Genomic DNA, 24,337 nt, shown 5'->3' with positions numbered 1-24,337 from the left:
CTTTACATCCAGACAGCCCTGAATATTTCAGTGTGCAAGATCCAGATCCAGATTTTGCAGTTTAGGTCAAGTGCGACATGAAGCCAGATTAGCCTCTCTTGGGAGCGTCACACAGCATAGGCAGGGCCTAGCCAACAGAGGGCGTATAGCTCAGCTCCTTCAGGGCTGGGCTGTCAACACTGCTGGTAGCAAAGCTGCCAAAACTCATCCCGGGCGAGTCTGTTCCAACAGTGTTTGTCGTCCACGTAACCAGAGAGATGTTAATAACGGTGCCCCTTGTGCTACTGTAATCAGGAGCTCTCCCATGGAACGCAAGGGGCTATGCGTTCCAGACCACGTGGGTAAATCACCCAGCCACGGGGCATGACCTTACAGTGTGCCCACACGTATTTGTGCCATGCTTCCTTTGCATGCAACAGGTCACGAAGAGAGTGTGATCTGCCTGTGATATAGTGCTCTGATTACTTGGTGAGTGCCAGCCGGTTGCCCAATCTCTGACTCCACCAGTCTGTCTCTTACCTGTTTCAGTCCCTCTCGCATTGCTTGGAGCTTTGGGGAAATTGCTCCCCCAGCATGCCAGGTGTGTGTCCTGCAAAGCGCCAACGTTCTCAGTGCTGGCAGAGGCACATCTGACTGGGTTCATTGAGCAGTCGCGTTTCCGGGTCCTGTGGTGCGTGCGATGCCTGGCAGTTGCAGGAGTCTAATTTTTAACAGGGAGCAGGGTACCTCATCCAAACTCATCTCTACCAAGATTACAGGCTGAATTTCAGCCTTGTGGACACAGGGCTGAGAGGTCACCAGGGGATTCCAACTGAATTTTAGCCTCTGAAATATTTCAGGCTTTGAAATGCATATCAGTCAGAGAGGTCCTGGTTATTTGCACAAGTCTTTCCCATATCTAATGGATTCCTTGAAGCCTTTGTGCTTCATTCCTGATGGGAGAGACACTAACTGGGGCAAAAGGGCAGCCTTAGTGCAAAGACAATTTTATCAATTTCCCAGTGTAAAGCAAGGAGTTTGGAGATTGGGTTAGCTTGACAGGGGGTTCGTCTCCCTAGGCGCTGGAGCTGCAGTCAGGCTTCCTACACATGCTAGGTTAATTTCAAATGCTCCTCACTAGAACATTTTCAGATACCAACGGTCACATTAATACAAATACGTGCTACATATTAACGAGGGCATAGGCTAGAGCCTGGCCTCAGATACTGTGGTGATGAGCGTGGTATAGGAATCTCTACAGAATCCAATCAAATCTGTACAAGCCCCTTAAACTTTGGGAGGATCGAGGTTGGGCTCTGAAATTTGTTTAGCTCTATTCCATCCAGAAATATATATTTTATTGTTCCAACCTCTGCGCAGGGGGAGTCCCTGATTCATAGAATCATTCAGCCTGCACACATATCAGATGGAGTCACCAGGCAGGCCTCTACTGAAATCCCACTTGGCAGGGAAAATCAGGCTGTGTTAAAATTTCTCTGAGCTATAAATCTAATGTGCGCGTAAAACTCCTACAAGCCAGTAGCCTTAACACTCAGGTAAACCTTTAATTCCCTAACAATACAGAGCTAAATCCATAATTCCCTGCCACCACAGCCCTGTGAATTCAGTGATCTGCAACCCAAGCTCCATCTGCAATAAACAGCTCTCTCCCCGGTAGCCCAGCTCTGGCTTAGATTGTAGCATTCTGGCTTAGACTATAGGCTCTACAGGTAGGGACTAGCCATATTTTGTGGCCTGTGCATCACCAAGCCTATTGGCAGCATAAAACAAACAGTACACTATTATAATTGTCCCCCTGCTAACAGGGAAGGTGGAAGTGTGTTTAGCGGTTGGAGCAAGACCTTGTGCACCAGGACTCCTGAGTTCTACTCCAAACTCAAGCCACCTGCAACTCAGTTTGTCCATCTGTAAAATGGGGATACTAATAGCTCCGCATGTCCCAGGGTTGCTGCAAGACATGGCTCCTATTTGCAAAGTACTTTGAAATGGATTAAAGGCGCCTTCTATACAAGTGCAAAGCATTACCTGTAAGGAGAGCACCTGTGTGCATTACCCATCATTCTTCCAAAGCACATGGGGGCAGGGAAAAGGAAAAGTGCATGGAAACAAAGAACAGAAGTTCCTGAACCTGCTGGTGTCAGAGTGTGTAACCAACCCCTGTTGATACAATTCAAAGACTGAAACTTTTCCAGTTGACGTGATGTGTTTGGAACGGGCGCACCGCCTGCTCTGGAGATTGCTGCAAGGTGGGTGAAGCATTGTCAGCACCCGGGGAAAGAGTTTTCCCCGGAGCCTGCTGGAGATAGATGATCTCTGAGTGATAGTGAAAGGGTGCAGCTGTGGAGAGACTGGCAGCTGTAACAGGAGACCAGCCATTGTGAGGCACGGTGGGGTGGCAGCGCAGAACAGAGAAGCAGCGAGGGGAGGGAGAGGAGAGCCTTTGCAGGGAAGCAGAGTGAGCTGACAGGTTTCTGAGCTCATTAGCATAATTATGACAGTGTTCTCGGTTACTCCATGAATTGTATAATGCAGGTCCCAGCTGACTGGGAAGTGGTTTTCCAACCCAGCAAAACCTGTACAGGACCCCCCTCCCACCCCTGACCCCAAACACTTATTAGGCAACTTCCCTGACTCTCACACCATCCCTAAATGGAGGGAGCAGACATCTCCTCCACCGTGTGCTGCAAGATACCTCTATCACGACAGGTTTCCCTATATCTCCTTCTGAGAAACGTGCGTTGAGAGCCTTCCCTTTTGGAGTCCTGCAAATCGGGGAGTCTGCTTGACCAACCGAACGGGGGACATTCCGTTACGGGCTGGTTAGGGCCGTGAGATTTGCCGTGCGGCTGCAGGGAGTCCTGGTGTCAGGGTGTGTGACCAACCCCTCTTATCTCCCGTTCAAAGGCCGATGCGCTTCCAGTTGATGTGACAGGTTTGGAACAGGCCCATTGCTCACTCTGGAAATTGCTGCAAGGCGCACGAAGCGTCCCCAGTATCTACTGAAAGTTGTCCCTGGAGCCTGCTGGAGATGATCTCTTAGTGACAGTGAAAGGGAGGGAGCCCAATCATGCATCTGACATGAGACATTTTCCCCATCCTTCCAGGCTTGGTGAGGATCTAAAATTTGTCACACTGGATGATCATCAAACCATCAATTCATTAATCCTGTTGTGTTGTCCTACCTCCGGTAATGGCCAAAACTTGAGGCTTCAAAGGAAGGCCAAAAAAATAATAATCTCTCAACCCATAATGCATCTGTTCTATTTCAAATGTAGTGCCTTACATGATCTGTGGTGTGCTTAGCTATGTAAATCTCGTGTCTTTGTTTTATGTGAACTGCATCTTTAAATCTCTAAGGACTCTCCTGTCTGGAGAGGCAGACAGCCATGTTGCTTGCAATTCAGTGCAGACTGTCACAGAGGACACGTGCACACACTGTGCTCTTCCTTTGAGACCTTACTTTTGTTCTTTCTTGGTTTAGTGTTCTCTTGACTTGAAATTAAAGTAATTGTGATCGAGTGTCTCCTTGCCCTTTGCAAGCAGCCATCACTACTATTCTGATGTTTCAAAAACAAAAACAACCCGTCCTTCATTTGCTGTATTGCAATGACCAGTGCTCAAATGCAGTGCTCTATATGGGGTTGTGGGGAAACAGAATTTCTCCCTGGTCCTGGTAAGGATTAACATCTGCCCCAAATATTAAACACAATGTCATCTAGATTAAACAATGCCATTGATTATAAAACCATCTAACTTTGGTAGAAGCTATCCACAGCATTTAAACCTGACCTATATGGCGATTTCCAGAGGCCGACCATGAGCGGTGTGAAGGATTATTTCCTTATGTACTTGCTGATAATTCTGTCAAATGAACCTTTCTTGGCCACATTATAGGACAGCCTCCAAAGGAGAGACTGGTATCGCCTGCAGCAGATGCCTTCTGTCCCACACATTGGCTCCTGGCGGTGGAGATTAGTGGTACAAAGAGCTATAATTCAGGGTTATGAGATGACAGTAAAGCCTTGCATTCAACAAACCATCCTTCAACGAAGCACCTAAGCACACCTGTAAGTCTCATTGAAGACAATTGGATATAAACATGTACCTAAAGTTAAGCCTTGTGCTAAGTACGTTACTGAGTAAGGATGGATTTAAGGATGGGCCTAAATGGGGTGAACTGGAACCAAAGTCAGGGGGAAAAGTTGTCTGAATATCAGGAATGTTTCCCGCCCGTGAGGTTTACAAAGATGTGGACAGGATGGAAGCCTGTGGCTCGGAGCATTTTGGACAAAGCACTGGAGAAGATGCTGGAGGCAAGGAATCCTGTACTGGCTCCCTTTATAAAAATACACATTCGTGTTCTAGAGTAATGGGTCCATGGGTCTATTCTGCTCCTATTTAAATCTATGACAAAATTCCCATTGAATTCAAAAGGAACAGAAGCAAACCCTGGAACATCACCATTTATGTTAATATTCTTGCAGTCTTCTGTCCCATTATTACTATAGAATACCAGGTCACACTTTGTATTAAGGGTACATTTATAATGGTTAATAAAGGATTATTAAACATATAAATGGTTAATAAAGGGTTAAAATATTGTTATATGGCCCAACAAATCAATAGGTTGCTCATAACTGTAGTTTATCACCATCTTTATAACTATCTTTGGCACATATTATTCATGTCTGTAACATGCTTATGACATCTATTAATCCTTATTAACACTTGTTAAGTGGTTTATAAATGCACTCTTTATATATATTCTAGTACTTGTGTAAGTCTGGGAGACAGAGCATATGTGCATAAGTGTTTTCCACATTTAATTTACAATCTCCCCAGCAGCCCATAAAACTTACTCGCCTGCATTCTCTCTGCCCCGGCAGCTGAAGGGTTAAAGCATTAGCTGAATGGGAGGCTCTGAGCTTCAGCTCCGAATGCACAGCAGCTATTTCACAATGCTGTTTTGTAGTTTTACTACAAGTTTCAGACAATGAAGGTGTGTCTGAGCTCAGTGCCTGATTTTGCCCATTGTGTAGGCGTTCAGTTCAGTGCTGTCTTGTCAACACTTGAATATGTTGAACATCACTCACGCGGGCATTCTATAGGAAACCTATTAAGTTAATTACTGAGGCTTTGTGTGTGTGTGCACGTGTGAATGTGTGTATTTAATGTAAAAAAATTGACTTTCCTCCCTTTCGAGATACTTTTGATGCAACTCGGGATCGTGGTGTGGTGACATCTTGTTTATTTCTCTGATTGGTACAGTCCACTCAGTGTAAGATTTTACCATCAAATCATTCCCACTCAGCTTTGGAAACAAACCGGATGCTGTGAAGTGGTGATTGCATCCTGAGAGAGACCCCCCCCAAGGGGATGGACGCCTCACTCCCTGTCTACCCCCCGTTGTAATTGGATGGGAGAGAGATGGACCCCTGAGAGTGGCATTGAGCCCTCAGTAGAAACCTGGTCAAGGGACCACGGGCTCATCTGTACCCTAAATATAACTAAGTGGGGGCAGGATCCAATTACAACATGATTACTGGCAAGTCTACGCTACTGGTCAAGTCTATCTAACTTACATCATTCAGGGCGGTGAATAAGCCTCCCACCAGCAATGCAAGTTTCACACTGTCCACACCGGCGCTATGTCGGCAGGAGTTGCTCTGCCACCAACATATCTTACGCTTCTCGCCAAAGTGGAGTAATTATGCTGATGGGAGAGCGATCTCCTGTCAGTGTAGCGTGTCTTCACCAGACAGCTGCATCAGTCCAGCTGCGCCGATATAGTGCTGTAGTATAGAGGTGCCCTTAGTAGTTTAGACAGGACATAACTGTGCTCTCATTTGTTAAAACTCTGGTCAGTCAAAAGCTTTAGCTTCTCTATCTATCTGTCTGCATGCATACCCTGTATTTAATATCTAACGTATCTAACTAGTGAACTTATATGGTCATCTCTCATATCTGAGTGCCCAGGAAATGGTTTTAACATCTTCCTCCCAACAGAGACCTGGCCCTACTATCTGTGCTCCCACCCACATTTTCTCCAAAATAGCGAGTGGGAAGCTATTGTTTTTGTCCTGAGCTGTACAGGACCGTCCCTGCCATGAGGTGAAAGCACAGACAGGCAAGTGGGTTTGTGCAGGACTTTCCTTCAGAAACCCTGCAAGCGAGTGCTTAGAAATAACATGAAAATAACCACATATAAAAGGGGCACCTGCTCCCTTTTTAACATTCATTAGTTAAAGTCCTGCAACACTCTCTGTCAGGTGGGTACATTTTGTTACACTCAAATGACAGATGGGGAAACTGAAGCAGCAACATCCCCCCCGCCCCCCCAGTACTCCCTCAAAGGTACAGGATAAGTCAGTGGCAGATCCAGAAAAAGAAGCCAGGAGTCCTGTTCTAATGACAGGACAACACACTCTCCTAGAGCTGGGAATAGAATCCAGGAGCCCTGATGCCCAGTCCCCCCTCCTCTAACCACTAGACCCCACTCCCCTCCAAGAGCTGGGAATGGAACCCAGAAGTCCTGACTCACTGTCCATCCTCTCCCCATTCTAACCTCTAGCTCACATTCTGACTTGGTTAAGCCTCTGGTCAAGTGAAGTTGATGCGGTCTGTTTCCTGATTTAACATTAAAACATATTCATTGCTGCTCCTCTGTTTCCCTCTTCTTCTCCCTCCAGCCCCTTTTCCCTTCCAAGTCTGTGAGTGTCAGTTCACCCACAATGGCCTTGGTATCCCTGTTAGCAACCTAATATCAAAGCATTGGACGCATCTGAGTCAGTATTTGAAGGATAACAAACCTGTGTGAGTGATGATGAAACATGGAGCTCTTTACGACTAACACAAGTTCAGCTCTGCTCAAACATAAAGTCATTAATTGAATCATCTTCCCTGGTCCTTCTCCAGCACCCTCCCTCTGAAGATCTCAAATTACTCCCTAAACATTATTGCCGTTAGCCTCACAAGCCAGGTGGGCATCACGCTCAATTCACAGGTGAAGAAACTGAGGCCCACGGAGACGTGACTTGCCTCAAGCCATGCTGTGAGTCAGTGGCAGAGCCAGAAATAGAACTCATTTCCCAGAGCCGTTCCCAAACCATGACACAGAATCTGAGCTGGGTTTTGCACCAGTCAGCCTAGCCTTAACCCGATGCAGGGCGCCGACTCAGGGAACAAGCGTGGCAAGAGTCCGGCTGGGCTAACAATTCCCCTTCTCCAAAGGGACATTTCAGTACAGCAAAAGTCTAACCACTGCATAAGGCATCCCTGGAATTTGCACACACCCCAGGTAGGGAATCTCAGCCCGCTTGTTTTTGCACTCCTGCAGACCAGGGGCACCGAGTTCCCTGGCACAGCGTGCCAAGTTCTCTGTGTGCTGACAGAGCCCCAAGTCCTGCAGGAACCATGTTCCGGTTGACTTTTATGGAAGAAAGGGAAATACATGGTATTGTCAGAGCAGCTTTGGCAGGAGCCGCAGCTGAGTGCCTGCCAGGAGTAGAATCATGCAGCAGTAACAGTGCTTTTTAGCATTAACCCCTCTTCCCCGGGACAAGACAGGCCTGGTGTGGTTCCTTCGCCCACTGGGTCACGCCGGCAGTCTGCACAATGCCTCACATGATATGTCACGCACACCCTCATTGGACCAGATTCTGTAACTCCACTGAAGTCTAGGGAAAGGAGTACTTGTGGCACCTTAGAGACTAACAAATTTATTAGAGCATAAGCTTTCGTGAGCTACAGCTCACTTCATCGGATGCATCCGATGAAGTGAGCTGTAGCTCACGAAAGCTTATGCTCTAATAAATTTGTTAGTCTCTAAGGTGCCACAAGTACTCCTTTTCTTTTTGTGAATACAGACTAACACGGCTGCTACTCTGAAACCTGAAGTCTAGGGAGTTAAACTTTGGGTGCATTTAGTCCATGGTAGAGCTACTGTTCCTTTGCTGATTCAGATCTGACTCCAGGATTAAGCAGGCCCAGCAAAGAGTCTTAGTTCTGTCCTTTGGGACCATGACAATGTCTGTGGGCAGATGGCTGAAGGATGTAGGTTATGGCAGGCACTGCTAGGAAGCTCAGAGGCCAGCACATGAACTAACTCAGAGGAAAGATTGCCAGGGAGAAGTTGAGAATTATTATATTTTTCACATCATTGAAAGCAAAGCAAAGGGTTCGTTCATTTCCCAAAGTTCTCATTGTTCCAGGATCCAAAATAAAGTGTATGGGGCAGGGGAGGGGGGCTCGTGTTACTCAAATGAAAGACATTTCCTGTTTGAATCTATAATATCCCAAAGGCAGCTCTGGATTCTTCCTTCGCAAGTTGCCCCCCCCCCCAAAAAAAGCGCCTTTCTGTCAGGAAGCAACTTTGGAGAGGCTGGAACATTAGCACCGAAACACCAAAGATCATGCGCTCACTGAGCGCAGGAGCTAACTGCCCCCAGCAGCAGAGGCTCTGTCTAAGCCTAGATAGCATGTTAATCACTCAAAGGATCTTCACTGCTCCCTACTGGGCCATGCTTCCATCATGAGATGCTAGGGGAGGCTTTTTGGACTGAGAGAGAGAACCTGCTTGCTACGTATTGCCTCCATCAGATGAGGGCAACTGAAATAGCTGTGTTGGCTTAGCACAGTAGCAAACCGGGCATGTGCTCCCTTTGGTCAGCCCTCTCCAGCGAGGAATTGCTGCACTTTGGATCAGAGAGGGAGGAATTGGCAGTGGAGGCTGGTGACCTCTGAAAGCGGGTGTGTGAAACACGCAAGGCAGGTGGAGACTGTTGCCATGTGGCTGTATTGGCACAGCTAATATTAGGTCTGATTCTGAACAGGGTAGGCCCTGGGCTCCCCTGGTGTGCCTTGAGAAGCTGCCATTGAGATTTGGACAAGAAGACAACAGGGCACAAGGAAAAGTTCAGGGAGGACTGGGCAGCTCAGAGGGAAAGTGGTGTTGCTGGGAGCCTGCCATCTCTAGGCCTGTCGACTGTATCAAGCCCCAGCCTGTAGTGCATACAACCAAATGTTACCATGTGACAGCTGCATGGTGGCATCTGTGAAATGAGGTCGATGGTTAGAGTCCAGCTCTTAGGACCATCACGCCTCCATTGCCATTGGCACGAAGTGGGCCCCCTCATTAATAATCCCAGTAACGATACCACAGAGTGAATAGGACGTAAAGTCCCCCACTCCAGGGAACCCTCCAGGCACAGTCTACGTGGAGGCAGGGCCATGGGTAGGGGAAGCTTGTCCAGAAGCTGCCCAGGCTGTCCCTGTTTCGGACCTGCTGTCTCCCTGCCTGCCGTCGGCACGAAATCTCCTTTTAAATACACAATTTGCTTTGCAAAGTAGTTCAAAGGGAAAACCTTATTCTCGGAAGCAGGCGTCGGACAGAGAATATTTCATTGTTATCTAGAGTGCTCAGCTCCATAGTATCTTACACAGTGTTATAGTAGTGCCTGCACTTCATGGGATATCATGTGCTATTTTTGTCTCTCTTACAAGCAGCATGAATAACTGGCTTTGTCATGTTTAGCTATGTAGGTCTCCTGCCTTCCTTGTCTGTGTGCTGGCCTTTACATCTTTAAGGGCTATCCAGTCTGCAGAGACCGGGAACTGTTTTGTATTCAGTTCAGCACAGACTGCCACAGAGGAGAGCAGGTGACACATACAGTGCTCTTCCTTGGAGACTTGGCTTTTGTTCTTTCTTGTTTTGCTGTTCTCTCAATCTGAAAGGAAGGGGTTTGGGACTGCAGGAGTCTGCTTGCCCTTTGCATATGGAAAAACATAACAGTCCTGTGATGCACAGGTACCTCTGTCCTGTATACTTATTATGATTATTTAGATTGTGATAGCAAAATATGCTAGGTGTTTTGCTAAAACAGAGGCAGATATAGTCTTTGCCCCAGAGCCTGTACTGTCTAAATACTATACACCCTTACAAATATACACACAGCTGTCCCGTATACTTCCCAGGGGAAAGGAATTTAGTTTAGTCTAAATTTTCTTTTGCACAGAATGAGGCTACAGTACTTTAAAATAACTGAATTCGGCAGGATTTGATGTTTCTCCAAGAATCCTCCGGAAATCTGCTGCTGGAAAAGCAAGCTAATCTTAAAGCAACATGCACAAGTTCTCTACTGAAAGAATCATAGAAACTAGAGACAAAAAAGACCTTTTAGGTCCCATCTAATCCATCCTCCATCCAGTACAAGATCACTCCATACACTATGTTCTCTAGAGCTCTGCTCACTAGTTTTAAATGCCCCCATTAGTGTAATAATTTGCCTCCTTCTCTAGAAGCTTTGATCAAGAGAGCTCTAAATGCTTCTCAAACATTTAAACTTCACAACACTCCAGCCTCCCTCCCAGGGGATTATAAAGACAACTTCAGTATCAACAAAATGCAGCCAGCTCTGGGGTGGAATGTGAAAGCTCCTTAAAAGCTTACAGCAATGCTACCCAGCAGTGTAGGACAGGAAGTGACGATGAGTCCCTTATCCAAGTGAAAAAGCAGGGGAATTTAAGTATGCAGGATGTAATTATCTTAATTTATCTGGGACACAGGGGTTGTTAGCACATCTGCTCTTATGGAGAGTGCCAAGGGACCTTGCCTCACGCAACAGATGATACCTTTACTGGCACAGCGCCCCCTAGCGCCATGCTGAGGCATTGGTTCAATGTTGACTCAGAGGGAAAGGTTTCACCTATTGATTCACCAGCACCCGTCTATCCTGTCAGACCAACGCGGGTGTGGTTCAGTGGCTGGTGAGATTAATAGGTGTCGCAAGCAGCCTGGTTAAGCAATGATACTTTTAGCACCTAAGTCAGCTCCATCAAAGCCCCACCATGTCTCCAGTAGTCCCATGGGCCCGGGTAAATGGCCGCCACTGATCAGTGCTAGTTGCAGAGTGGGTAAACTGAGGCCCCCATCCTTGTCTCCATTCCTCTAGTATCTGTATTCTCTCTCTGCACTGAGTTACCTAAGAAGGACCATTGGGCGTGACTCCCCGGGGCCCAGCGCCTCTGGTGGTCAGTTCATCCTGTGCAATGTACAATGCTGCCTGAGTGTTTCACACCCCCTGGGCACAAAAGCAAATGGTGACCCTAGGTGGGAGGCAGTGGAGAACCAGGGCTACACATGCTCTTCCAAACCAAACGCCCTTCACAGTCCTGCCTCACAAAGGGCATGCTAACCTCCAGTCTGTGTATGTGCCCCTCACAAATCTCAGGCCTTGCTTCTCCTCTCCTGTCTACTTTTCCTCAGGGTCCTCCTAGTTCCCAGCCACTTAACTCCCTATAAAGTCAATAACAATAATTATCCTATCACTGGGCACTACACCCATTGTATGGAGTGGTGGGGAGGGGTTACTTGTTCCAACCATGTTCTGTCCCAGGCCTTTGGTCACTTAGGGTATGTCTACACTGCAAATTAGACACCTGCGGCTGGCCCGTGCTAGCTAACTCGGGCTCGGCTTGGGCTGCAAGGCTGTTTAATTGCAATGTAGATGTTCAGGCTTGGGCTGCAGCCACAGCTGTGGGACCCTCCCACCTCACAAGGTCCTAGAGCCCGGACTCCAGCCCTAGCCTGGAAGTCTACACTGAAGTGAAACAGTCTCGTAGCCCAAGTCAGCTGGCACTGGCCAGCAGCAGGCTTTTAATTGCAGTGTGGACATTCCCGCAGTGTGCAGCCCACTGGCCTGTAGGGGCTCACAGCGATACACAGTTGGGATTGGGAAGAACCTTGCACACAAAATTCTTCCCTTGAGAGACTTTCCTCTCAGAGGGAGAGCACCAGGCTAGCGGGTTCGGCTGTTTCAGGTGGAATAAAGCTCAGTAATAGGCTCATCTATAATTGCACCAGACACTGATATAAACTCCAGCCAGCCAAGGAGCCCAGCGCATACACTGAGTTTCACAACACTCCGGTGAGGTTGCAATCATCATTATTAATGAGATTCATTATTTGTAATCTCCATTTTACAAAGGGTAAATGGAGGCCAGAGGGCTGGAGTCTGAGGAATGGAGGTATACTGTAGGGGGCAGTAAGTGGTTGTAATGAATTCTGAGCAAGGTCTTGTCTACATGAGAAAGTTGCACCACTTTTATTTAAGATGTGACTTTTTAAAACCAGTTTAGTTAACCCAATGCATATCCCTGTGTGGATGCTCTTATTCTAATTTAAGAGCTTTTGATTTGGATTTAGCTTAACCGATTCCCAGTCCAACTTAATCTAAACCAAAATAAAGCTGGTTTAATAAGAGCAACCTGAAAGGGGTTTGCACCAGTTTAACTGATCTGGTATTAATTCACATCTTAAATTAAACTGGTGCAGCTTTCTCACCTAGATAAGCCTGATTGAAATTGATATGTTGAGGGTCAAGGAGAGAAGACTATAGTAGAATAAGAAAGAGGAGAGTGAGGGAACATGTACGTCAAAGCAGCTCCCTATGTATGTGCACAGCTGAGTTCTGCTCTCAGTCACATGGTGTAAATGTGCAGCAACTGTTGGATCTATGTAAGTGGACATGAGAATGGCCATCCTGGGTCAGACCAAAGGTCCATCTAGCCCAGTATTTTGTCTTCCGACAGCAGCCAGTGCCAGGTGCCCCAGAAGGAATGAACAGAACAGGTCATCATTAAGTGATCCATTCCTAGCTTCTGGCAAACAGAGGCTAGGGACACCAACCCTGCCAATTGCCATTGATGGACCTATTCTCAATGAATTTATCTAGTTCTTTTTTCGAACTCTGTTATAGTTAAAATCCTGCTTACCTCAGATGCGACTTGAACCCACAATCCCCGGTTTAGGAGGCCAATGTCTTATCCTTAGGCCACTCGGGCTGTTGCATTGTTGGTGTCAGTGGAGTTATTCGAGATTTACCCCATTGAAACTGAGAACAGAATCTGGTCCACACACACACCCTTTCTCCCAGTCATTTGGCATGTAAGTTACACCAGCTAAGACTTTCACCCATTTACTGATGGATAATTTACACCACTTCTGAATTTGTTGTGGGGAAGCTGTGCCCTGGCCAAGCCCACATAATGAGTTGGCTGCAGATCCAGGAGTAGAGCTCAGGAGTGCTCTAACCGCTGGGCTTCACTACCCTTTTTACTGACATGTCTGTAGAAAGCTCCTTTAACAGGCTACTTTGAATAAAATTTTCAAAAGCAACTAAATCCCATTGACTTCCAGGGAGACTTAGGCTCCTAAGAGCCAGATTTTCAAAAGTATTTAGGTGCCAAACACCCATGGAAGTTAGGCGCCTAAATATATTTGAGGATCTGGGCCTAGATGCCCAAAGATGCAGATAAGTACCGAGTGGGATTTTCAAAAACACCTAAGCAGGTTAAGCACCTAACTCCCCTTAATTTCAATGGGAGTAAGGCATCTAACCTGCTTAGGTGCTTTAAAAAATCTCATTAGGTGACTTTCTGGATTTTTAGGTACCGAAATACCTCCACAAATCTGGTCCAAATGCCCAGATATTTAAAGCTCTTTAGGCGTTGCTGTGTTCTCTTTCAGAAGGGAACACTTAGGGGTCTAACTCCACTGACAGTCAATGGAATTTAGACCCCCTAAGTGCCTAAACTCCCTTTTAAAATGAGATGTAGGCTCCTAAATCCATTAGGCATTGTGACACTGAGTGCAGCAACACCTAAACAGCTTTAAAAATCCTCAGTCACTTTTGAAATTCCTAAATTCCTCAGTCACTTTTGAAAATGGGACTAAGGCTTCTTGAAATCACTTAAGTGCATTTGAAAATTCCCTTTGTCTTAAAGATAAAAAACCAGCAGCCTGCTTTAAAGTGACTTTTATCTGCTCTGTAGCCAGACTGTAACTCTGAAGGGTTTGGGTTATTAAGTGCAACATTCAGTCCCTACTACACTCATTCCACTAGATTAAAAATTTTGCAAAGGGCCAAACACAGACTTGATTTATGTTTATTTTATTTAGCTAATAACCTTCAGCATCTCCTTCTGTGGGTCATCAGGGTGCATCAGACAAACATTAATTTGAATTATAACTATGCCTGATATTTATTTTTTAATATATTTTTATGGTAGTTTTCAACATTTATAACAATCCAGAGGAAAGGAACAGCCATATTAAGAAGATGCTGTTACTACCTTAATAATCATAAAATCAATCAGGGTAAATTGTCGAATGGTGCTGAAGGTGAGCATCTCTTTAAAGCTTATAACCAACCTGCAGTCAAGCAAGCTCTGGCTGTAATCTCAGCTAGTGACTGGAAGCAAAATAAGAGTTGGTCAGTGCTTGGAAGAATCTGTGGGATCTCTGGAATGTGGTGTTCGTGATTCAGGAATCATTGTGGTTCCCTTTGGAGCAAATGCTGAATCTAGTGCCACAGCAATTGTGCTAGGGAATGCTATGCTGCTACAGGTACTGTCAAAGTCCAGGCCCTGACCCACTCATCAAAGATCCCCTGGCTCATTTCACAAGAGGTCTAGTATACTGGCCAAATTCCAACTTAGCAATTGCACCCTGTCTCCCTAACTTCCCCTAGAATTTCAGCTGGATATGGGATTCCATTACTACCCCACCTAAAATTATTTTGTAATGCTGCTGGTGCAGAGCAGCTGCCATGTTCCACCCCAGAGGTGGCCACATTTAGTAGGCATGGGACTCCCTCCCAGAGGGGAGTGCTGTGGGGTTCAATTGATTCCTATTTGTTCGGCACTTCCAATGTACAAAGGGCTAGAGATATGCTGAGTTTTATTATTATTTTATTTATTATTTTATTAATGTCCAGATGATAAAGCACTCTGGAATCTTTCAGGGTGAAATAAAATGCATGATAAGGTGATTATTTTGATTGTGCAGTGTTCAGTGAACAATAAAATGGATGATTAGTGGACGTGGCAGAAATGCTGATCCCCTAGGTGCACAAGGAAGAAGAAGAAACACAGGAGAAGCTAGAGTTTGTGGTTTACTCAAAGACACACATTGCTAGAGGAGTGCATGTTGTTAGTGTAGCATTTCAGGAGGGGGAGCAGCAAAGGTAGACTCCTTGGAGCCCGTTTAGCTAGAATCCTCTTGCCTATGGGCTTGTCTACATGGAGAGTTACTGCGCGGCCAAGCCACGGTGTGATTCTACAGCGCCCCCGCTTGCCACGCAGAAACATCTCATGTGGACACTGTTATATGCACTGCAAGTCCCAGGGTGTGGCTGAACTTAGTCAGTCAAACCACGCTCCAGGACTTTCACTGCGCTGTAGCAGCGTCCACATGGATATTACTGCGTGCTAGCTGGTGCGTAGGAGATTCCCAGGCCAGCTTGCCGCTCAGTAACTCGCCATGTAGACAAACCCTATGATTTGCCCATATCTGATTCCCTCTCTGAGGTTGATGCTTGGATGGGCACTCACTATAGATGATATTCTTGAGGTTTCAGAGTAGCAGCCGTGTTAGTCTGTATTCGCAAAAAGAAAAGGAGTACTTGTGGCACCTTAGAGACTAACAAATTTATTAGAGCATAAGCTTTCGTGAGCTACAGTTGAAATCATGGTGGAATTCCTCAAGAGCTTCTTTTCCATGGGTCCAGATGATGAAGATGTCATCAATGTAGCGCAAGTAGAGTAGGGGCATTAGGGGACGAGAGCTGAGGAAGCGTTGTTCTAAGTCAGCCATAAAAATGTTGGCATACTGTGGGGCCATGCGGGTACCCATCGCAGTGCCGCTGATTTGAAGGTATACATTGTCACCAAATGTGATTTCAACAATTTCCATCCCACCATCAACCTCAGCCTGGACCAGTCCACACAAGAGATCCACTTCCTGGACACTACGGTGCTAATAAGCGATGGTCACATAAACACCACCCTATATCGGAAACCTACTGACCGCTATTCCTACCTACATGCCTCTAGCTTTCATCCAGATCATACCACTCGATCCATTGTCTACAGCCAAGCGCTACGATATAACCGCATTTGCTCCAACCCCTCAGACAGAGACAAACACCTACAAGATCTCTATCATGCATTCCTACAACTACAATACCCACCTGCTGAAGTGAAGAAACAGATTGACAGAGCCAGAAGAGTACCCAGAAGTCACCTACTACAGGACAGGCCCAACAAAGAAAACAACAGAACGCCACTAGCCATCACCTTCAGCCCCCAACTAAAACCTCTTCAACGCATCATCAAGGATCTACAACCTATCCTGAAGGACGAGCCATCGCTCTCTCAGATCTTGGGAGACAGACCAGTCCTTGCTTACAGACAGCCCCCCAATCTGAAGCAAATACTCACCAGCAACCACACACCACACAACAGAACCACTAACCCAGGAACCTATCCTTGCAACAAAGCCCGTTGCCAACTCTGTCCACATATCTATTCAGGGGACACCATCATAGGGCCTAATCACATCAGCCACGCTATCAGAGGCTCGTTCACCTGCGCATCTACCAATGTGATATATGCCATCATGTGCCAGCAATGCCCCTCTGCCATGTACATTGGCCAAACTGGACAGTCTCTACGTAAAAGAATGAATGGACACAAATCAGACGTCAAGAATTATAACATTCAAAAACCAGTTGGAGAACACTTCAATCTCTCTGGTCACTCGATCACAGACCTAAGAGTGGCTATACTTCAACAAAAAAGCTTCAAAAACAGACTCCAACGAGAGACTGCTGAATTGGAATTAATTTGCAAACTGGATACAATTAACTTAGGCTTGAATAGAGACTGGGAATGGATGAGTCATTACACAAAGTAAAACTATTTCCCCATGGTATTTCTCCCTCCCACCCCACCCCACTGTTCCTCTGATATTCTTGTTAACTGCTGGAATTAGCCTACCTGCTTGTCACCATGAAAGGTTTTCCTCCTTCCCCCCCCTGCTGTTGGTGATGGCTTATCTTAAGTGATCACTCTCCTTACAGTGTGTATGATAAACCCATTGTTTCATGTTCTCTGTGTGTGTGTATATAAATCTCTCCTCTGTTTTTTCCACCAAATGCATCCGATGAAGTGAGCTGTAGCTCACGAAAGCTTATGCTCTAATAAATTTGTTAGTCTCTAAGGTGCCACAAGTACTCCTTTTATTCTTGAGGTTAAGGCACAGAGCTGGGAGTCTGGAGTTCTCCTGTTAGCTCAGCCACAGACTCACTCTATGATGTTGCAAAGGACACTTCACCTCCCCATCCCTCTGTAAAGTGGGAGCTGATCATCCTTCCCTACCTTGCGAGGAGGATTCATTAATGTCTCTAAAGCGCTTTGAGATCTGTGTACATTAACTGTATAGTTAGTTGTCTGTGAAGACCCATTGCAGAAATAAGATTTGCTTGGATTCAGAAACAGTTCTGATCAGTCCCTGCTAATTCCTGACTGATACTACAAGAGCAAGGGGAGAGCATCACCAGATGAGCTTAGTAGCTGCTAACTGTGTAGAACAAATTCTATACAAATATACCGCAAGAAAAGACCATTACAGTTGGAAAATGAGGCATTCAAAAGTCAGGCAATGTTAAGGTGGCCTGCCCAGCCTTAACTCTGCCTCTTGTGTGTCTGAATTATGATAACCTTTAATTACATGATCATGTGCTATCTTTCTGCACATTCCCTGCTTCATTTCAGGCCTGACCCAGAATCCAGTGAAGTCACTGGGAGTCTTTCCATTGACTTTTAACGAGCATTGCATTTGGCTCTCAGGTCACCCTTTAGAAAGGCAAGGGTGTGTAGTGAATTCGTCTGGAGTCCTGAGACACCATCTAGTCAGCAGAAATGTCCACTCTTTTCAGATACTCAGGCATGCCCAGTGTCAATGCTGGGAGGGTCAGTTTCATTGTTTAACACAACCCAGTACATGTGCTAAAAGTACAGCTTTTCAACCCTGATAACTTGGCCAAATCAAATTTGAGTTTCACCAGACCAGCGTAAGGCATATTTACTATCTGTGGACTATGAATCTGCCAAATATAAAGTTTTCATCACCTTCCACTAAGATGCTGGAGCCATTTTAAAGACATAAGTTCTTAGCAAAAAAATTGCATATTTTTCACTCCTTTGGTGCCTGTAAATGGGTCAGCCTTTTTTTTTTAGTAAACTTTCACACACACAAAATTACTCCTTGATTAACAGCAAACATGCCAAATTTCAGCCAGATAGGTGAAACTCTGAGAAAGTTACAAACAACTAGAAATAATGGGCATGTGTAAGCAACCTTAACTATAGGCTTTGTTACACCTACCTCTTATTAGAAAAGGAGTGATTGCTTTGTACAGCTAGTGGTCAGTCTGAAAAATTTGCTGCCCTAGGAGGTTATTGAGTCAAATACTGAGGCTGGATTTTTTTCTTTTAATAGAGGGAGGATTTTATTATTCCATGGTAATGAGTAATCAAATCTCATGCCCCAGGGCATCAGCTGACCAACACAGGATCAGGAAGGAATTTATGCCCATGCATAGAGCACTGTATATTTAGCCAGGTGTATTATGGGTGGTTTAACAGGTGTATTATGGGTGGTGATGCCTTCTTAGGCATCAAGCATTGTTCTTTGTAGAGGCAGGATACTGGTCTTGATGGGACTGGGGTGGTAGATCCAGCAGCCAAGCTTTTTGAAGGAGATAAGTGATTTGGGGAACTTTGATGTTTACTTGCCGAACTTGGGACACCTTAATAACAGCGGGCAGATCCTCGGCTGATGTAAATGGTTGTAGCTCCGTCAATGAAAATCTGCAGCTAGGTGATCAGCCCTGAAGCTGTCCCTTTAAGGTGTCTTAGGCTGGGCACTTTCAAAATCACTAGGCACTTTTGAAATCCTTGGTCAAGGTTCCTGTATATATATATACATATAATATATATATATTATAGCAAATAAAGACTGTAACCTCTTCAGTGTTCCTGCCTAGTGTAGCTAGTCTATGGAGCCAGATACCCTTTCAGTGCAACCCCATGCAGTTTAGCAGCAGCAAAGAGGTTAAAGGAGGCTCCTTGCAGATATCCATGACTCCTAGCCAGACTGGTTCCTGGGAGCTCTGCAACATCCTGTGAACAAATAACCCAGCAGCAAAGGACTGTGAAGCCACCCAAACCCCATCATGTGGAACAGCACGGCCGTCTCCAGAGAACACTGGGGAATTCAGTGCTCCCCAGGAGCTGCTCTGCCCTTTCCTCCATTAAGCCTAGGCGCTGGCATGCTAACAGATTAACAATAAGCCTGCCGCCTGGCCATAGTGGGATGCAGGGCTGAATGGAGCATAGCGAGATCCTACAGAGAGGAGCAGGAGGCTCTTGAACAGCCGATTAATCTCCTGTCATTTACATTCATTAAAACCAATCACTCAAGATGCAGCAAAGCCAAGTAATTAGCGACAGACAGAAAGTTCTCCTAAAGTTGCCAGGCATCTAAGAGGATAAGATAGTTCTGGTCTAAGGTGACCACACGTCCCAATATTATCGGGACCATCCCAATATTAGCGGCTTTGTCTTGTATACGCAGCTATTCCCCCCAGGAAAAAAAAAGTGTCACGATATTTTACACTTGCTATCTGGTCACTCTAGTCTGCTCATTCTGCCTGCAACACTCAATTCTGAACTGGCTGTGCATTTCCTATCTTCACCAAAGATCTAAATCTCTTTCCCCCTTCCTCTCTCCCCGCATGAAACTGATGTAAATCAGGAATAGCTTCACTTGAGTCACAATGATGTAAAACCAGTGTGAGAAGAGAGCCAGGCCCCCTGTGTTCCTTTATCCTCATTGGTTTGTGGTTTTTAGTGGCACCAGCCCATAGCATTGAAGAATCATAAGTCTGGCCTCTGAAAATCATGAAATTGGTTTTAAAATTGTGTGATTTTTTTAAAATATATTTTGCGATTTTTTTATTTGTCTCCAGGTTTTGAGCCTTTAGGGCTCACCTGGGCTACGTTTTCTAGATTTTCTTTTCAGCCACAAGAGCTAGAAAATTGTTTTTTGAAATAAAAGCCAAGATTCTCATGGACACATGTGGCTTCAGGAGCTGGGGCTTTACAAATAACAGCAAGGACTGTGAGACTTGCAATAATATCAGGACAGCTGGCAATGCTGTTTTTATTTCCTTGAGTGGATGTGTTTGTTTGTTTGTTTTTGTTTAAAAGTCTAGTTGGGTTAGTGGTTAAAGCACAAGAGGTGAAGGATCAAATATCTAGGGGAGAGGACACTGCGTTAGGAAGCAAGAGATCTTTTTTTTTTCCGGCTGTGCCACAGACTCACTGTGTAACCCTGGGACAGTTGCTATCTGTGCCTCAGTTTCCCTGTCTATAAAATGGGGGTAATGACACTTACTCATCTGTGTAAATCATTTTGAGATCTACAGGTGAGAAGTTCTATTTGTAGATTCCAAGGCCAGAAGGCACCATTGTGATCATCTAGTCAGGCTTCCTGTATAACACAGGCCAGAGAACATCCCCAAAATAATTCCTAGAGCAGGTCTTTCAGAAAAACATCCAATCTTATCAGTGATATTTGTTCCCCATGCAGGTGCTTATAGACTGATCAAAACTCCTCTTAACCTTCTCTTTGTTAAGCTAAGTTGATTGAGCTCCTTGAGTCTATCACTGTAAGGCATGTTTTCTAATCATTCTTGTTGCTCTTCTCTGAACCCTCTCAAATTTTAACAACACTCCTCTTGAATTGTGGGCACCAGAACTGGACGCATTATTCCAGCAGCAGTCACACCAGTGCCAAATACAGAGGTATAATAACCTCTCTACTCCTGTTGGATATTCCCCTGTTTATGCATCCAAGGATTGCATTAGCCCTTTTGGCCACAGAATTACTCCGGGAGCTCATGTTCAGCTGATTATCCACTGTGACCCCCAAATCTTTGTCAGAATCACTGCTTCTGAGGATAGAGTTCCCCATCCTGTAAGTATGGCCTGCATTCTCTTTTCCTAGATGTATACATTTATATTTAGTCATATTAACACATACATTGTTTGCTTGTGCCCAGTTTACCAAGCAATACAGATTGCTCTGTATCAGTGACTTGTCCTCTTCATTATTTACCATTCCCTCAATTTTTGTGACATCTGCAAACTTTATCAGTGATGATTTTATGTTTTCTTCCAGGTCATTAATAAAAATGTTAAAGAGCATAGGGCCAAGAATCGATCCCTGCAGGACCCGACTAGAAACACACCCATTTGATGACAATTCTCTTTTTACAATTACATTTTAAGACCTATCAGTTAGCCAGGCTTTAATCCATTTAATGTGTGCCATGTTAATTTCATATCTTCCTAGTTTTTTAATCAAAAGGTCATGCAGTAAGAAGTCAAATGCCTTACAGAAATGTAAGTATATTACATCAACACTATTACCTTTATCTACCAAACTTGTAATCTCATCAAAAGAAAATAACAAGTGAGTTTGACAGGATTTATTTACCATAAACCCAAATTTATTGGCATTAATTACATTACCCTCCTTTAATTCTTTATTAATTAAGCCCTGTATTACCTGCTTCATTATCTTGCCAAGACTGATGTCATACTGACAAGCCTGTAATTATCCAAGTAATCACATTTATCCTTTTTAAATAGTGGCACAACATTAGTTTTTTTCCACTCTTCTGAAACTTCCCAGGTGTTCCAAGACGTATTGAAAATCAGTGGTCCAGTGAGCTTCTCATCCAGCTCTTCTAAAACTCTTGGATGAAGTTATCTGGACCTGCTAATTTTAAAATGTTTCACTTTAGTAGCTGCTGCTTAGCATCCTACTGAGATACAAAGTGGATTGGAAAGTGCGTTACCATATGATTTGACTACATCATCTGTTTTTGCCCAAATACAGAACAGAAATATTTATTGAACGCTTGTGCCTTTTCTGCATTATTACTAATTCTATCATTTCATATCATATTATTAATTCTATCCTATATCATCATTGCACTGATTAGGCCTCAAATGGAGTACTGTGCCCAGTTCTGGATTCCACATTTCAGGAAAGATGTGGACAAATTGGAGAAAGTCCAGAGAAGAACAACAAAAATGATTAAAGGTGTAGAAAACATGACCTATGAGGGAAGATTTTAAAAATTGGGGTTTGTTTAGTTTGGAGAAGAGGAGGCTGAGCGGGAACATGATAACAGTTTTCAAGTACATAAAAGATTGTTACAATGAGGAGAGAGAAAAAATATTCTCTTTAACCTCTGAGGATAGGACAATAAGCAATGGGCTTAAATTGCAGCAAGGGTAGTTTAGGTTGGACATTAGGAAAAACTTCTTAACTGTCATGGTGATTAAGCAGTGGTATAAATTGCCTAGGGAGGATGTGGAATCTCCATCACCGGAGATTTTTAAAAGCAGGTTAGACAAACACCTGTCAAGGATGGTCTAGATAATACCTAGTCCTGCCATGAGTGCAGGGGACTGGACTAGATGACCTCTTGAGGTCCTTTCCAGTCCTACAATCCTACAATTCTATTATTTCCATCTAGTAAAGGACCAGTACCATTGTTAGCATTCTTTTTGTTCCTAATATGCTTCTTATTGTTCTTAACTCTGCTGGCCATATATTTCCCTTTATGTCCCTTTGCTTCCCTTATCAATTTTCTACAATGCCTAGCTTCTGATGTATATTCATTACTATCAATTTCCCCTTTCTTCCATTTGTTTTATATATTCAGTATACCATATTTAATAGCTGCCTTCACTTCCTCTCTAAACCAGGTCTGTTTTTTAACCAATGTGACCTTCTTTCTCATCTGTGGGATTGTGGCTTTTGGTGCATCTAGTAAAGTGTTCTTAAACAATTCCCAATTATCATTCACATTTTTCTAATTAAATTCTTCCTCTACACTGATTTGCTCATAATTGTTTTCTGTTTTGTGAAATTGGCCCTTTTACAGTACCAAATATATATATCCCTGGTCTGGACACAATATTTTTGCACATTGAATGTGATCAAGTCATGGTCACTTGTAACTAAGCTATCATTAATTTTTTGTTCTGTGATTAGTTCCTTTTTATCTGCCAAGACAAAGTCTAATATAGAATTCCCCCATATTGGATGCAACACGCACTTTGAGGTAGGAAATTGTCATCTATAACATTTCAAAATTCCAAGGATGTTTTAGTATTGGCAGCATTAGATCTCTGTCCCCCATAATCACACAGCTTTTTTTCCTTACCCATTACAGATAGGTGCATAAGGAGCTTGTCATTCTGTTCGCTAGTGTGATTTGGTGATCTGTAGCAGGCATGAGCTAATACCCCATCTTGTGCTTTATCTGTTAGGATATTGAGCCATAAGCATTCAAGATCATTTTCTTCTGAGTTATCAGTGACTCAGAAACAGGTAATGCCATTTTTGACATTAATGCCTCCCCCCTTTTGTCCCCTAGACTCTTCCGATATAGATTCTAACCATTGCTCTTAACATTCCAGTCATGGGAATCATCCCACCAGGTTTCAGGAATACCAACTAGATCAAATTTATGCTCATAATTGAGCAATTCCAATCCCTCTTGTTTGTTACCCAGGCTCCAGCATTGGTATATAGACAATTAAAGAATTTCTTAAGAACATAAGAATGGCCATACTGGGTCAGACCAAAGGTCCATTTAGCCCAGTATCCTGGCTTCCAATAGTGGCCAATGCCAGGTGCTCCAGAGGAAATTAATAGAACAGGGAATCATCAAGTGATCTATCCTTTGTCATCCATTCCCAGCTTCTGGCAAACAGAGGCTAGGGACACCAGCCCTGCCCATCCCGGCTAATAGCCATTGGTGGACCTATCCTCTATGAACTTTTCTAGTGCTTTTTTGAACCCTGTTATAGTCTTGGCCTTCACAACATCCTCCGGCAAGGAGTTTCACAGGTTGACTGTGCATTGTGTGAAAAAATACTTCCTTTAGTTTGTTTTAAACCTGCCTATTCATTTCATTTCTTGACCCTTAATTCTTGTGTTATGAGAAGGAGTAAATAAATTTCCTTATTTACTTTCTCCACACTAGTCATGATTTTATAGACCTCTATTATATCCCCCCTTAGTCATCTCTTTTTCAAGCCGAAAAGTCCCAGTTTTATTAATCTCTCCTCATATGGAAGCTGTTCCATACCCCTAATCATTTTGGTTGCGCTCTTCGGTACCTTTTCCAATTCCAATATATCTTTTTTGAGATAGGGCGATCACATCTTTATGCAGTACTCCAGATGTGGATAAAGCATGGATTTATATAGAGGTAATATGATATTTTCTGTCTTCTTATCTATCCCTTTCTTAATGATTCCCAACATTCTGGTCACTTTTTTGACTGCCACTGCACATCGAGTGGATGTTTTCAGAGAACTAGCCACAATAACTCCAAGATCTCTTTCT

General features: G+C 44.4%; 1 protein-coding gene across 5 annotated transcripts in view; it reads left to right on the top strand.

Annotated features, from left to right (window-relative positions):
• PEBP4 (phosphatidylethanolamine binding protein 4) overlaps positions 1-24,337 on the top strand; it is a 221,469-nt gene that overhangs the window by 142,629 nt on the left and 54,503 nt on the right. The window lies entirely within an intron of this gene.

Source organism: Dermochelys coriacea, chromosome 26, assembly GCF_009764565.3.
Source record: "Dermochelys coriacea isolate rDerCor1 chromosome 26, rDerCor1.pri.v4, whole genome shotgun sequence".
NCBI lineage: Eukaryota > Metazoa > Chordata > Testudines > Dermochelyidae > Dermochelys > Dermochelys coriacea.
The sequence above is the reverse complement of the archived record's forward strand: the minus strand, read 5'-3'. Positions and strand labels throughout refer to the sequence as shown.